The 12,495-nt window shown below is 53.6% G+C and overlaps 1 protein-coding gene across 11 annotated transcripts in view; it reads right to left on the minus strand.

Annotated features, from left to right (window-relative positions):
• Positions 1–10,282, minus strand: part of CEP68 (centrosomal protein 68) — a 30,544-nt gene extending 20,262 nt beyond the window's left edge. For 3 of the 11 annotated variants that reach the window (XR_011386614.1, XM_070069038.1, XM_008254332.4), the window contains exon 1: positions 10,145–10,282. The gene's annotated coding sequence lies outside the window, so the exon portion shown is untranslated. Of the gene's footprint in view, positions 1–6,000; positions 6,143–10,135 lie in introns of all 11 variants that reach the window. The other 8 variants (XR_011386613.1, XM_008254333.4, XM_008254328.4 and 5 more) reach the window with 6 other exon arrangements.
• Between the last annotated feature and the right edge of the window lie 2,213 nt (positions 10,283–12,495).

Genomic DNA, 12,495 nt, shown 5'->3' on the forward strand with positions numbered 1-12,495 from the left:
TGAGGGACAGCAGGCGAGAGCCCGCTTAGCAAATCCTACACTACCTGCTGGGCTGCTGCTGGCAGCACTGGTGGGCTGGGCGAAAGGAAGACTGGGAGGTGCTGGAAGGGGTGAGAGGGAGCTGGGTGTGGGCGGCCACATGCCGTGTTCCAAGCTCAAATCTTGACAGAAATAGCCCATCTCCTTAGGGACAGGGGGTGCTGGTGGCAATAAGGGGGCTGGTGGAGGCAGCTGCAGGCTCATCCCACTGGGCAGCCTGTGTACCAAGCTGGGTGGATGCTGCCTACACCTCGAGGCCCCTGAGAGCAGTGCAGAGACAAGCACTTATTTCACTCTCACAACCCTGCCTCTGCCAGGCAGGCACTAGCCCCAGACAACTGCTCTGACAGGCAATATGGGCACTGCTTCAAGAGCAGGGAGACGTGGAATTAGAAGATAAGTACTGCAGGGCAAAAATTTTGAAATCCATGTGTAGGGTTTTTATTTTTCTTTTTTTTACTTTTTAAAAAGATGTATGCATTTATTTGAAAGGCAGAGTTGCAGAGGGAGAAGGAGAAAGACATCTTCCATGCACTGGTCACTTCCCAAATGGCTGCAACAGCCAGCGCTGGGCCAGGCCAAAGCCAGGAGTCAGGAGCTTCTTCCAGGTCTCCTATGTGGGTGGCAGGGACCAAAGCACTTGGGCCATCTTCTGCTGCTTTCCTAGCCCATTAGCAGGCAGCTGGGTTAGAAGTGGAACAACTGCAGGCAGAGGCTTTACACAACACTGGGCCCCATGCATAGTTTTTTCACAGCATGCATTTTCCACAAACTCAAAGACTCTTCATATACACAATAAGGTTCAAACATAAAATAATATATAATAAGGTTCAAACATAAAAATGCGCTATGAACACAAGTCTCCCTCCACCCTTGTTCCTGTCCCTCCACTGAAACAAGACAAGTCCACACAGAGCTTCCCTGTGTGGAAGGGCTGGCTCAGTGAGTAAGCTCAGGGTCAGCCACTGTTACTAGTGTTATGTGGGATACTGACAGCCTCATCTAACTGGTCACCTTACAAGGAATATACAAAGGAACAAACTGGACAAAAAGGAACCAAGTTTTCCTACAGATCAAGCAAAACATTTACTACTGGAGACTCCCACCAACCAAGTGAACAGCTTTGTGTGTGTGTGTGTGTGTGTGTGTGTGTGTGTGTGATTCTCATCCCCTGGTGTATAAGCAAACATAATTTTCTACTTTTACCATGCCCCCCACCTTTCCCTTTTGTGTTTTTTTCTTTTTTTTAAAGATTTTATTTATTTGAAAGTCAGAGTTACACAGGGAAAGAGAGGAGAGGCGGAGAGGCAGAGAGGCAGAGAGAGAGAGAGAGAGAGAGAAAGAGGTCTTCCATCCGCTGGTTCACTCCCCAGATGGCTGCAATGGCCAGAGCTGCGCCCATCCGAAGCCAGGAGCTTCTTCCAGGTCTCCCACGTGGGTGCAGGGGCCCAAGGACTTGGGCCATCTTCCACTGCTTTCGCAGGCCATAACAGAGAGCTGGATTGGAAGTGGAGCAGCCGGGACTAGAACCAGTGCCCATATGGGATGCCGGCGCATCAGGCCAGGACATTAACCCACTGCGCCACAGCGCTGGCCCCCCCTTTTGTGTTTTTCAATAAAGGAAGCAAACTGCACAGGGCACACTTCTCAGACCCTTGGCAATCACTCCTTAGTGACACAAAGACAGTGCCTTCCTTGTTTTCCTCTTGGCCTGGTGTGGATCCCACTGTAAGGGTGTACTCTAGTTTATTTCACCAGTCCCTTTCTAATGGACATTTGGGTTATTTCCAACGTCATGGCAAACAGTGCTGTGACACATCAGCTGCGTGTGTGCCGACACCCCCACAGCAAAACTAGCCAAACGTGGAACTGCTGAGGTGAAGGGAACCCACTCGAATGTGTCTGACAAACGTTGCCAAGTGCCCTCCTCTGGTCAGTATCAGTCCACACCCAGCACATGTGAGTGTAAGGCCTCTAACCCTCACTGCACAGGTCGGGAAACCATGGCTCTGAGAGACAAGTCCAGGGCTGTCTGACTCCAGAACCCAAGATGTTTATAAACCAACCTGGGAACAAGTTGTAAAACAAACATGCAAAGTAGGCAAGGGAGAGACCTGCAGAGGGCAAAAAGAGTGACCAAGTCCTGCTGACAGATTTTTCATGGAGCTGCATCCTCACCTGGTGGCTCTGGAAGAAACTGCACGTGAAGATGTTATGGGCAATGTGTGCTTTCCCAACCACAGGGTAATCAGACCCACGAGATGGAAAAACCAGGGTGAAGACTGAATCTAGCCTGCGACTCTCACTGGCCAGACCTCTCTCACTGCACTCTCGACAGGGTGTGGTCTGCAGGGGGTTGCTGGAATAAAACGATGTTAGAGCAAGAGGGGATGCACACAAATTATCTCTCTGTTTTCATGACATGTATGTTTTTGTCTTGTCTTGAACTCTGACTATGATGCTGGCATCTGACTATGAACACTGACTATGATGCTGGCATCCCATAGGGCGCCAGTTCTAGAACTGGCTGTTCCACTTCTGATCCAGCTTCCTTCTAACGTGCCTGGGAAAACAGCAGAAAATGGCCCAGTGTTGGGCCCCTGCACACATGTGGGGGACTTGGAGGAACATCCCGACTCCTGACTTTGGCCTGGTCCAGCCCCAGCCATTGTGTCTATTTGCAGAGTGAACCAGTAGGCAGAAGATTTGTCTCTATAGACTTCAAAATGTTTTGCACCAAAATAAACTCATCTTTTAATACCATTTTTCCCAAGACATTTATGAAGTATCTTCTCCATAGCTATTAGAACCTACTCTGAAGAAGGCCCCAAGTAACTTATAAGGATTCACACAAACCTAAAGTAAGTGAACAGTGTGGTCAGAGGCCCTTTAGCAACCACGTAACAAGGTCTGAAATTCAATGATTTTCATGAAAATGGCACTTTTGACAAAAGAATACAGGCAGCTATTTTCTGTCTGGATAATCAGTCCCTTCCTAATCTTTTTATTTAAAAAATTTTTATTTTCATTTTATTTGAAAGGCAAAGGACAGGGAGAGAAATTCCACCCACTGGTTCACTCGCAATAGTCAGGGCTGGGCAAAGCCAGGTCTCCCGTGTGGGTAGCAGGGATTTCAATACTTTAGCCATCATCTGATGCCTCCTAGGTCACGCATCAGCAGGAAGCTGGATCAGAGCAGAACAGCCAGGGTTCAAACCAGGCACTCTGATATGGGATGAAAGAGTCCCAGGCAGGGACTTAAGCTGCTATACCTAATGCCTGCCCCACCTAAATCTTATTTTTAAATCCACCTGACAAATCATTTTTCCCTGTACAAGCTTATTATGAGAACTAAGAAAGACATGAAAGAAAATAAAAATGAATCTATATTATGTCCCAAACTGCATATGAAATGCTATGGAATGGAATGGAAGAAATCATCTGGGACAGATAATCAAGGAAAACTCACTGAAGTCTGTCTGCTGCAGACACAGCACTTTTAAAGCGTTCACCAGCCACAGAAACACTGGCCAGGCTATGTGGTAAACACACCAGCTGCGGATTCCCAGGGCCTGACGCTGTCTGCATCTGCCAGGTGGGCGTCCTTACCACTGAAGGAAAGGTCTAGATGCTATGATCATTCCTCTACCCTTCTGGGGGCAGGAATGCTGCTTGGAGCCTTCCAATGAGACAGCGCCTCCTTCTCAGAGCCCTGCTCAGACTGCTGGGCACCACTGGCTGTGTTGGACCAACACTGTCTCCCAGGTCATCAACTTTCAACAACCTACTCACGTGGAACCTGCCTGCCCTCAGACCACAGTTTACAGTGTTCCTGGATGCCAGCAGCCCTGTGACAGGGCAGAGGCCTCAGCCAGCCTCTTGCCTGACAAGTGCCAGGAGGCTGGCCCAAGTGACAGGAGGCATCCAAGCACACAGAATGAACAATATGCTCTGTCTTGTCAAGGTCAAGAGACAGGCCACACATGTGCCAGGATATTCTCGGGACTACCTGGACTTCACTATCACACTTCACCACCAGCTTGGCCCCCTGCACCCATGTGGGAGATGCGGAAGAAGCTCCTGGCCCCTAGCTTTGGCCATGATCTATCAGATATAATTAGGAGTGACGCAAGCTTGGCTTTCTCTTGCCCTACAGTCAGAACATGCTCATGCTCCTGTATGCGGTGAGCCTGGACATCTGACCCTTCTGGCGTGGCGACCTCTACCACCCTCGGGTGGGACTGTCACAGCTGCCTGGGGTTCCTCCCACTTGCTCCTATTCAGGATGGGAACGGGGGTGAGGAAGGATGTTCTGCTCACAACTAAACCAGGCAAACAGAGGACAGATCAACTAGGGAGAAACTCTCTGAACAAAAGGGGACCTGCCCCCACATTCTTTAAATCACAAGCTCCCTTTGAAACAATCTCTTTCAGACCGATGCTGCTCTGTAAGTTCCATTCTGTCAGGGCCTGTCCCTGTGCCCAAGCACATAGCGAGCCACCTGCACCAGCCACCAGAGCAAGCCCTACCAGTTCAGAGGCCAAAACTCTGAAACTTGTTTTCACAGGAGGCCGAGGTGTAAGTGGTTGGAAATGCCACGGACACACAGTGGCAGGGCTGGGCCAGACAAGCAGACAACAAGGCTTTCCATGCTGCTCTTCTGCCTAGAGCAAGCAAGTGCCCCAAGAAAAGGGGCCTGCGGTAGGACAGGATCCACTCAGGCTGCTGGAGGGCTCGGGGGTGCCTGAGACTCTTGGGAAAAAAGAACTTCAAGGCAGAGGCCAATCCAGGCACTGGAGGCAGCACAAAGTGGGTTAAAGAGAAATGTGGGAGAGAACAACAAAGCGGGTGGCCACAGGAGATGACTGTGGTGGCCTCAGAGCCGGGTGGTGCCAGGAAAACTGGCTGTGCACCTGCTCCTTCCCTGCCTAGGCAAGGCCCCGGGTGCCCTTCAGTCCTCCGGACAGGCCTGATTTTCCCTACAAGGGTAGGTTACCCTGGCACTTTGCTCCCCTTCTTCGCACACAAAATCAAAGTACAGTTAAAACGAAGAGCAGACTTGAAGCCACAGAAGGGTATGTGGCTCCCGTGGCTTGGCCACAGGACCAGGCTCTCCTCAGGACCCTCTGGCACCAGCAGCTCTTTGACTTCCCTCCTAGGGCTGCTTCCCTAAGTCTCGATAGAACAGGAAGAGCCCCCAGGCCCTTGGCGGAGCCAGTGGTTGTCCCTTTGCTTCTCCCTTGCACATCTGTTGGCTAACTGGCAGGACCCCCAGACAGCCTCACAGCGAGGCCAATCTTCTAAGTCGCTGGGAAAGGTCTTCAGATGGCCTTTAAAGACAAGCAACTGCCGCATCTACAAGGAGCCTGCATGAGCTCCCAGCCACCGCCCTCCTCAACCCCAGGCTCTCTGGCCTCCCCGGCAGTTAGCAGAGTGTCCCCGTCCCACGAAGTTTACAGTATGAGGATGCCGAGGACAGACATGTCCATTAACTGAACTGAAGGGCAACGCAGAACAGCAGCGTCCCTGTATGCCGAGGGTGGCGGCGAGGCATCATGTGGGACACCAGCACCCCACGTCAGAGTGCCTGGGTTTGAGTCCCCACTGTGCTCATGACCCCAGTTTCCTACCAGTGCTCACTCTGGGGGGCAGCAGGTGAGGGCTCCCTGCCACTCATGTAGGAGAACTGGCTCCCGATTTTGGTCTGGCACAGCCCTGGCTTCTGTAGGCACTCTGGGAGGGGAACCAGCGGAGGGGAGACCTCTCCAACCCTTCCTCCCTTCAAATAATTTTTTAAAAAGTCACTCTACTATTAGAGGAGGTGTATCTGGACCATACAGTTAGAGCCCGACGGCTGCTGTCTTTACTGTACTAACGGTTTTCTGTGAGGCCACCAAGCTACATATATGAAGACTGAAAGGAACTTAATTTTCTCCACAGATACTAAGAACTGCACTCACCATACTGCAGCATCCTCTCTGGGGAACTCGAGGGAGAATTCTCAGGTCCCATTCACAAAAACAGGTGTTCCAGCTGAGCAGCTAGTTTGTTCTTCATGGCAAAAATGATGAGAACGTCTTCTTTGCTTTGGCTGCTAGAAAGCTCAGGGCCAAATATGGAGTCTCACTGAATAAAATGACTAGGACAGATAGGCACTCGCCTGGGGCTGGTTCTGTGGTGCAGCAGGTTAAGCTGCTGCCTGCCAGTATCCCATATAGGAGCGCTGGTTCAAAGCCCAGCTGCTCTGCTTCCAATCCAGCTCCCTGCTAATGTGCCTGGGCAAGCAGCAGCACATGATGGCCCAAGTGCTTGGGCTCCTGCCACCCTCATGGGAGACAAGATGGAGTTCATGGCTCCTTGTTCCAGCCTGGCCAAGCCTAAGCCAATTTGGCTCATTTGGGGAGTGAACTATCCAATGGATAGTAACCTTGCCTTTAAAATAAATAAATAAATCTTTTTTCCAAAAAAAAAAAAAAAAAGAAAAGAAATTGAGGCAGATACAGTGAAAGAAAAGTTACAGGAAGTCAAGTGAAAGATTAGCACAAAAGGTGAGGGTCTTTCTAAAGACTTATTTATTTGAAAGGCTACAGAGAAAGAGACAGAGATAGAGAAAGAAAGATCTTCCAGCCACTGGTTCACTCCCCAGATGGCTGGGCCACCCCAATGCCAGGAGCCAGGAACTATATGCAGGTACCCTATATGCGTGGCAGGGGCACAAACACTTGGGCCATCTTCCACTGCTTTCCCAGGTGCATTAGCAGGGAGCTGGATCACAAATGGAGCCGCTGAATCTCGAACTCATGCCCATAAAGGATGCCAGCGTCACAGACAGTGGTTTAACCCACTGCGTTACAACGCCAGCCCACTCGATTTCTTTTATTAACAACCTTATTATTACATCAGAAGCACCTTACAGTCCTCACATCATTTTTGGAACAATGCCAAAAAATTTTTATGATGAGGATAAAATAATAAATAGGAACAAAGCTCCTAATTCCCAAGTTTACTACCATAAGAAATGAGACCTGTTTCTCAGACCTCCTAAAAGCAGGTGCAGATGCTTCATTTGGTACTCGGCTACTCACAGTGTGGTCCAAGAGCAGCACATGTGCAGCACACCACTCGTGCTGGGAATGCAGATTCCTCGGCCCCACCCTGGAGCCTAGGCACAGAATCCCCGTTTCAGCTCTACCTTCAGACGACCTGGTAAGCACACTCATGTTTTAAAAGCACTCGGCCAGGACCTGCATTGTGACACAGAGGGTAATGCCACCACTTGGAATATCTGTATCCCAAATCAGAGTGCCAGGTTACTCTGAGCTTCTGATCCAGCTTCCTGCTAATGTGCCTGGGAGGCAGATGACGGCCCAAGGACATGGGTTCCTGCCATCCTCGTGGGAAACCCAAGTGGAGTTCCTGGCTCTTGGCTTCGGCCTGACCCAGCCCTGGCTATTGCTGGTATATGGAAAATCTCTTTGCCTTTTACACAAATGACAAAAATCTTAAAAAACAAAGCTTCCAGCAGCCCCAAAGGAACAATGGTAATGGCTGTACCACTATTTACCTAGCACCTGTCACTGAGAAGGAAATTTATGGCCCTTATGCTCAAGGCCTCCGCAACGGGACAGGGAAAAAGCTCATACCTTGTGGTAGGTTTTTAATGGCTAACTACGGACTGTCACAGCTGGAACAGAGTTCTCAGAATCAATGTATTCCCTAGAAAGAATTCACGACTCACTGTGGCTAACCTGAAAACAGAATCACAAACGGGCTACCTGGATTTCCCCTGTGACAATTCCAAGTGAGGAGTGCAAATTGCAGACTCCAACTATTTAAGAGAAACTGGCATGCCAAAGGGGGCTTACAGCTGAAAGGAAACGTCCAATGCAGCCCGTTTCCTGCATCCACAAAGGAAAACCTGGTACAGGAAAACCTGGAAGTGAGGCAATGCCTCTCGTTGCACCCGACACCTCCGGGACCCGCAAACGGGTCTAAATCCATCTGGAAGACGTCTTCCACTTTTCACAATGTTTCCAAGCAACCTCAGCAAGAACAGAAGCCACCCAAAGCCCACCACCACAGGTTCTGCATGCTGCTGCCTGAGGGTCTGCGGTCAGCCACATCAGGCCCCTTCCATTTCACTCCTTTGCTCTTACACGACCATCTTGAGTGGCCGACCACACTAATCAAGCACACTCGGAGAAATCCTTACCTGGCACCTAATCAAGCACCACTGGGCGATGAGATTCTGGCTGCATAAGCAGACAGCTGCCTATGGAATATCTGTACTGCGTGTTGGGTGGGGAGATCAGGAAAGGCCCAATGGTTTTTTTTTTTTTTTTTTTTTTTTTGACAGGCAGAGTGGACAGTGAGAGAGAGAGAGAGACAGAGAGAAAGGTCTTCCTTTTTGCCGTTGGTTCACCCTCCAATGGCCGCCGCGGCCGGCGCACCGCGCTGATCCGATGGCAGGAGCCAGGAGCCAGGTGCTTTTCCTGGTCTCCCATGGGGTGCAGGGCCCAAGCACCTGGGCCATCCTCCACTGCACTCCCTGGCCACAGCAGAGGGCTGGCCTGGAAGAGGGGCAACCGGGACAGAATCCGGCGCCCCGACCGGGACTAGAACTCAGTGTGCCGGCGCCGCTAGGCGGAGGATTAGCCTAGTGAGCCGCGGCGCCGGCCTGGAAAGGCCCAATGGGTTTTAACAAAGGATCAGATAAAGCCAAAAGGCTGGGACACCCTCAAGAGTGAGGGACCATACAGATACCATGGCTGAGTCTTCAAGTATCTGTTTATTTTTACCTTAACCGGTAACAGGTACTGAACTTTTTCTTTGGGCCAGAAACTCCGATAGGCACTTTCTATCAATATTTTAATATTGACAGATACCTGCACTCGGAGTGCAGGTACTCTTATTATTCCCGTTTTACAGATGAAGAAACTGAGGCAGGGAACTTAAAGGAACTTACCCAGGGTTAGTAACAAGGCAGATCTCATTTGCCTTAACACACAGCCTGAGGCCAGCTGCCTCTGTAAGAATAACTGGCCCAACAGGTTAAAGAAAAGTTTGTTTCCTCAACTTCTGGCTACACTGCTGATTTTTTGTTTTTCTTTTGGCTTCCTTCCACCCCGAGTGCCTGCTCTGCTCCAAGCATTGTGCTAGGGCTGGGGAAACCACAAGGCCACAGAGGAGCCGGTGAATCTCAGCTGCTGGGTGGAGGTGCTTCAGAAGAGATGAACCCGAGCTCCCGGCTCTCTTCTGTCCTGAGGGGCCAGGTGGTGGGAAGGGCTGGGAAGGGGTGTCTCTTCTGGATTCAAGCCCAGGCAAACGGAGCCAACACCCTTTGTCAGGCGCTCTCACCGCATCCTACAGGCCCCAGCGCTGACAGCTCGTGGGCTGTTTACCAACGCAGCCTCCCTGCTTGCCCCTCATGGACCCCACGGGATCCTACGGGCAGCTTTCCGCTCCTTACAAACGGTACCCGGAACGCAACCTAATCATCGTAAAGGGCCCGCGACGGGCTTTGCTTCAGGGCAGGAGCGCCGGTCCGGTGCCGACGGCTGGAAAAGGCAGCCCTCCTACATAAAGCGCCAGGCACCCTGCTCCTTCCCCTCCGCCGCGTTCGGAAGAAACCGTTCGTTTCCATCTTTCCAGGGGCAAGGATGGGAGCAGCGTTCGCCACTACCCGCCAGCAAGATAAACAGCACCGCGGCCCAGGCGAGCCTGCTGGGGGGCAGAGATTGCCCGCCGCGGCCCAGGCGAGATGCCGGCCACGCGCGCCCCCGAGACCAGGCCCCGGCGTCCCCAAGCCCGGCCTCCCGCCTCAGCCCCCGCGGTTCGGCGGCGACCCGCGCACGCCGTTCCACCTGCAAAATGGAGGCGAAGGCACGAAGCGACCCCGCGACCCCAGCAAGCTTTTGTATCCTGCAGGCGGGGACGCGAGGGTGTCGGCCCGCACGGCCACGGGCCTCGCAGAGAGACCCCAGGAGATCGCCGCACGGAGGGGGCCGCGCCTCGCGCGCTGAGACTGCCCAGGCCGCCGCCCCCAGAGCCGCGAGCGCCCGCTGGAACCGCGCCCGCGCCCCGGCCTCGGCCTACCTACCGCACCTCGACGCTTCGCACGCTCCGAGCGGCCCCCGAAGCCCCATGCGCCAACCCGGAGCCCGAGGTCCCACACAGCACCCGCAGCCCGAGCGCACGAGCGCGGAACGCTTGGGGCGGGGCCGACCCCCCGCCCCGCCTGGCAGACCCTCCCCCTTGTCCCTCCGCACGAGGACGCCTTAAGGCCTGGAGCAGCCAATCCCAGACCTCAGTCCGGAGGCTCCACGAATAGGCACCCAGATCCTACAAGAAGAGCCCACCCCTCGTGTCCTCCTGGCCTATGGGCGGCCGGATCTTCTTTGGAGGCGGCCGGCCTCCCTCTCCGTCCGCGCTTCGGCCCTGGGCTCTCTTCCTCGCGGCCGGCGGCGTCGTGAGGGGTCGAGTCGCCCTGGTGCCGGCATATGGGGAGGTGTCGAGGGTGAGGTGCCGGGGCGCGCAGTGTTCCTGCTGCGACCCGACGTAGGGCAGCATTCATTCATCCCTGTTGCTCAGTGCAGCGGAACGTGTGGGCGGCGCCGCAGCCGCTGGCTGGGCGGCTCCTGACGCTCGCGTCCAAACAGGCGGGCGGCGTGACCGTGGCCGAACAGGTGCTGCGGGGCGGCGCGCCAGGCCGGAGGGCGAGCTCCCGCGCCGGGCGCCCGGGGACAGCTTGGGGGAGGACGTGGGCCTTGGCGGGCTTGGAAAGGATGGCAGGGGTGTGGCTAACGGGGAGCGGCCTGGGCTGGTGCGGAATCGATGGTGGAGTCCGAGGGGACGTGGGCGCCGGCACGGGGAAGGTCGTGCTGCACCTCCCCTCCCGCGCCGGCGGGGAGGCTTAGAAGCCGCAGTGCTGCTGCTCAGCGGAATCCCGAGGCCCCGAGGGGGCGCCCTCGTATCCTGAGTCACTGCCTGCCTTCTGACGGCATCAGCGGTCCGGCTGCCCCAGAATCCCTTACCCTTCACGGATCAGGTCTATGCGTGTCTGAGCCCCGGCTGTGTAGGGCACAGATTCCCGTGGGAGCTCCTGCACCCCGGGCAGTTTAGGAAATGAAGAATTGGGTGCCCTCGGACCTGCACACGACAGCTCAGAGGTTTTGTCTAACTAGCCCGCAGGTGGTTCTGTTTGGGCAGCACTTAGGTTTCATGGATTTGCTTGTTTGTTGTTGTTGTTTTGTTAATAAGAACTTAAATGCCACAGGCACCACTTGTGTATTCAGTATCACGCACATTTGTTACCCGCCTGACATTTGAAGGCGTTTGTGTTGGCCATCTTTGATCTCTGTATACACAGACCTGCAAGGGGAGTCAAACCAAGGCGCCCTGCTCCACAGGGAACGGGACCAAGTTCAAACAGGCAGGCAGGTCAGGCAAGAGAACCAGGCACCGAATCCCAGCAAGGGAACATGAAAGCCAAAGGCCAAAGGAACAGGCTCTGGGTGGTAGAACTTGAGATGAACATACTGGAGCAGGAAGGAAGTGACTAAGGTGGCTGACGACCAGTATGTTGCACACACTGCTTTTCAAGGCCTCCCCCACCCCTCCTTCATCAGCTCCCCTTGATATGCTCAGCCAGGTGTGGCCTCTTCCCTCCGTTCCTCCTGCAGCGTGCGCTTTTCCCACGGCCTTTATCGTTTTGTACCCTGTGTGGATTCCTGAGGGAGGATAGACTAGGGGAGTCCCAAGGTTCCTTTCAGGTCCGACATGCTGTAATCCTGTGTTGTGAGCCTCTTTTGGTTTTGCCTGACAAGTCGGCTTTCCTTTGAGGAATTGTCCTCAGTGCCCTGGGTCAGGTGACTGTTTAGCACCACAGTTCCCCGGCCTTCCAGGACAAGAGGGGAGGCATGGAGCCCCGGCCTGGTCTCCCTCATCCTTTCTGCGAAGATTTCCCCAGGAATGGACTATCACCCTACCTCGGATGTCCCGACTCTCGATGAGGATTCTAGAACGAGGCTGGGAGACAGTCTCCTTCTTTGCACTGATGTCTGTAGGCTTGGGCTGGGTAAGCCTGGTGCCGGGTATGGCTGTTCTTGCACCACTTGCACCAGAAAGGCTGGGGGCCCGGCATGGCAATGTTAGAAACCCAGGGCACGCCCCAGGCTGTGCTGCTCCAGTACTCGGATTAGGGTGTCTGGCTGCCGCTTTGAGGCTGCCGTGAATTGCTCTTCGACTCTTCTGTGGTATTAGTTAGCACTTTCTGCAGGGACTGTTTCCTTGGCCTGGTTTAAGTTATGTTCCTGTGTTCCATCTGCCAGTATTCCAGGAGAGTTTTTTTTTTTTTTTTTTCTGTTGTGATTCTTCTCAACCCATTGGCTTTCGCGTGTGGGGAGGAGGAGCTCGGCCTCCTGCTAAGACTCCGTGTAGGGGCTCCTTCAAACTGG

This window comes from Oryctolagus cuniculus, chromosome 2 (genome assembly GCF_964237555.1).
Source record: "Oryctolagus cuniculus chromosome 2, mOryCun1.1, whole genome shotgun sequence".
Taxonomy (NCBI): Eukaryota; Metazoa; Chordata; class Mammalia; order Lagomorpha; family Leporidae; genus Oryctolagus; species Oryctolagus cuniculus.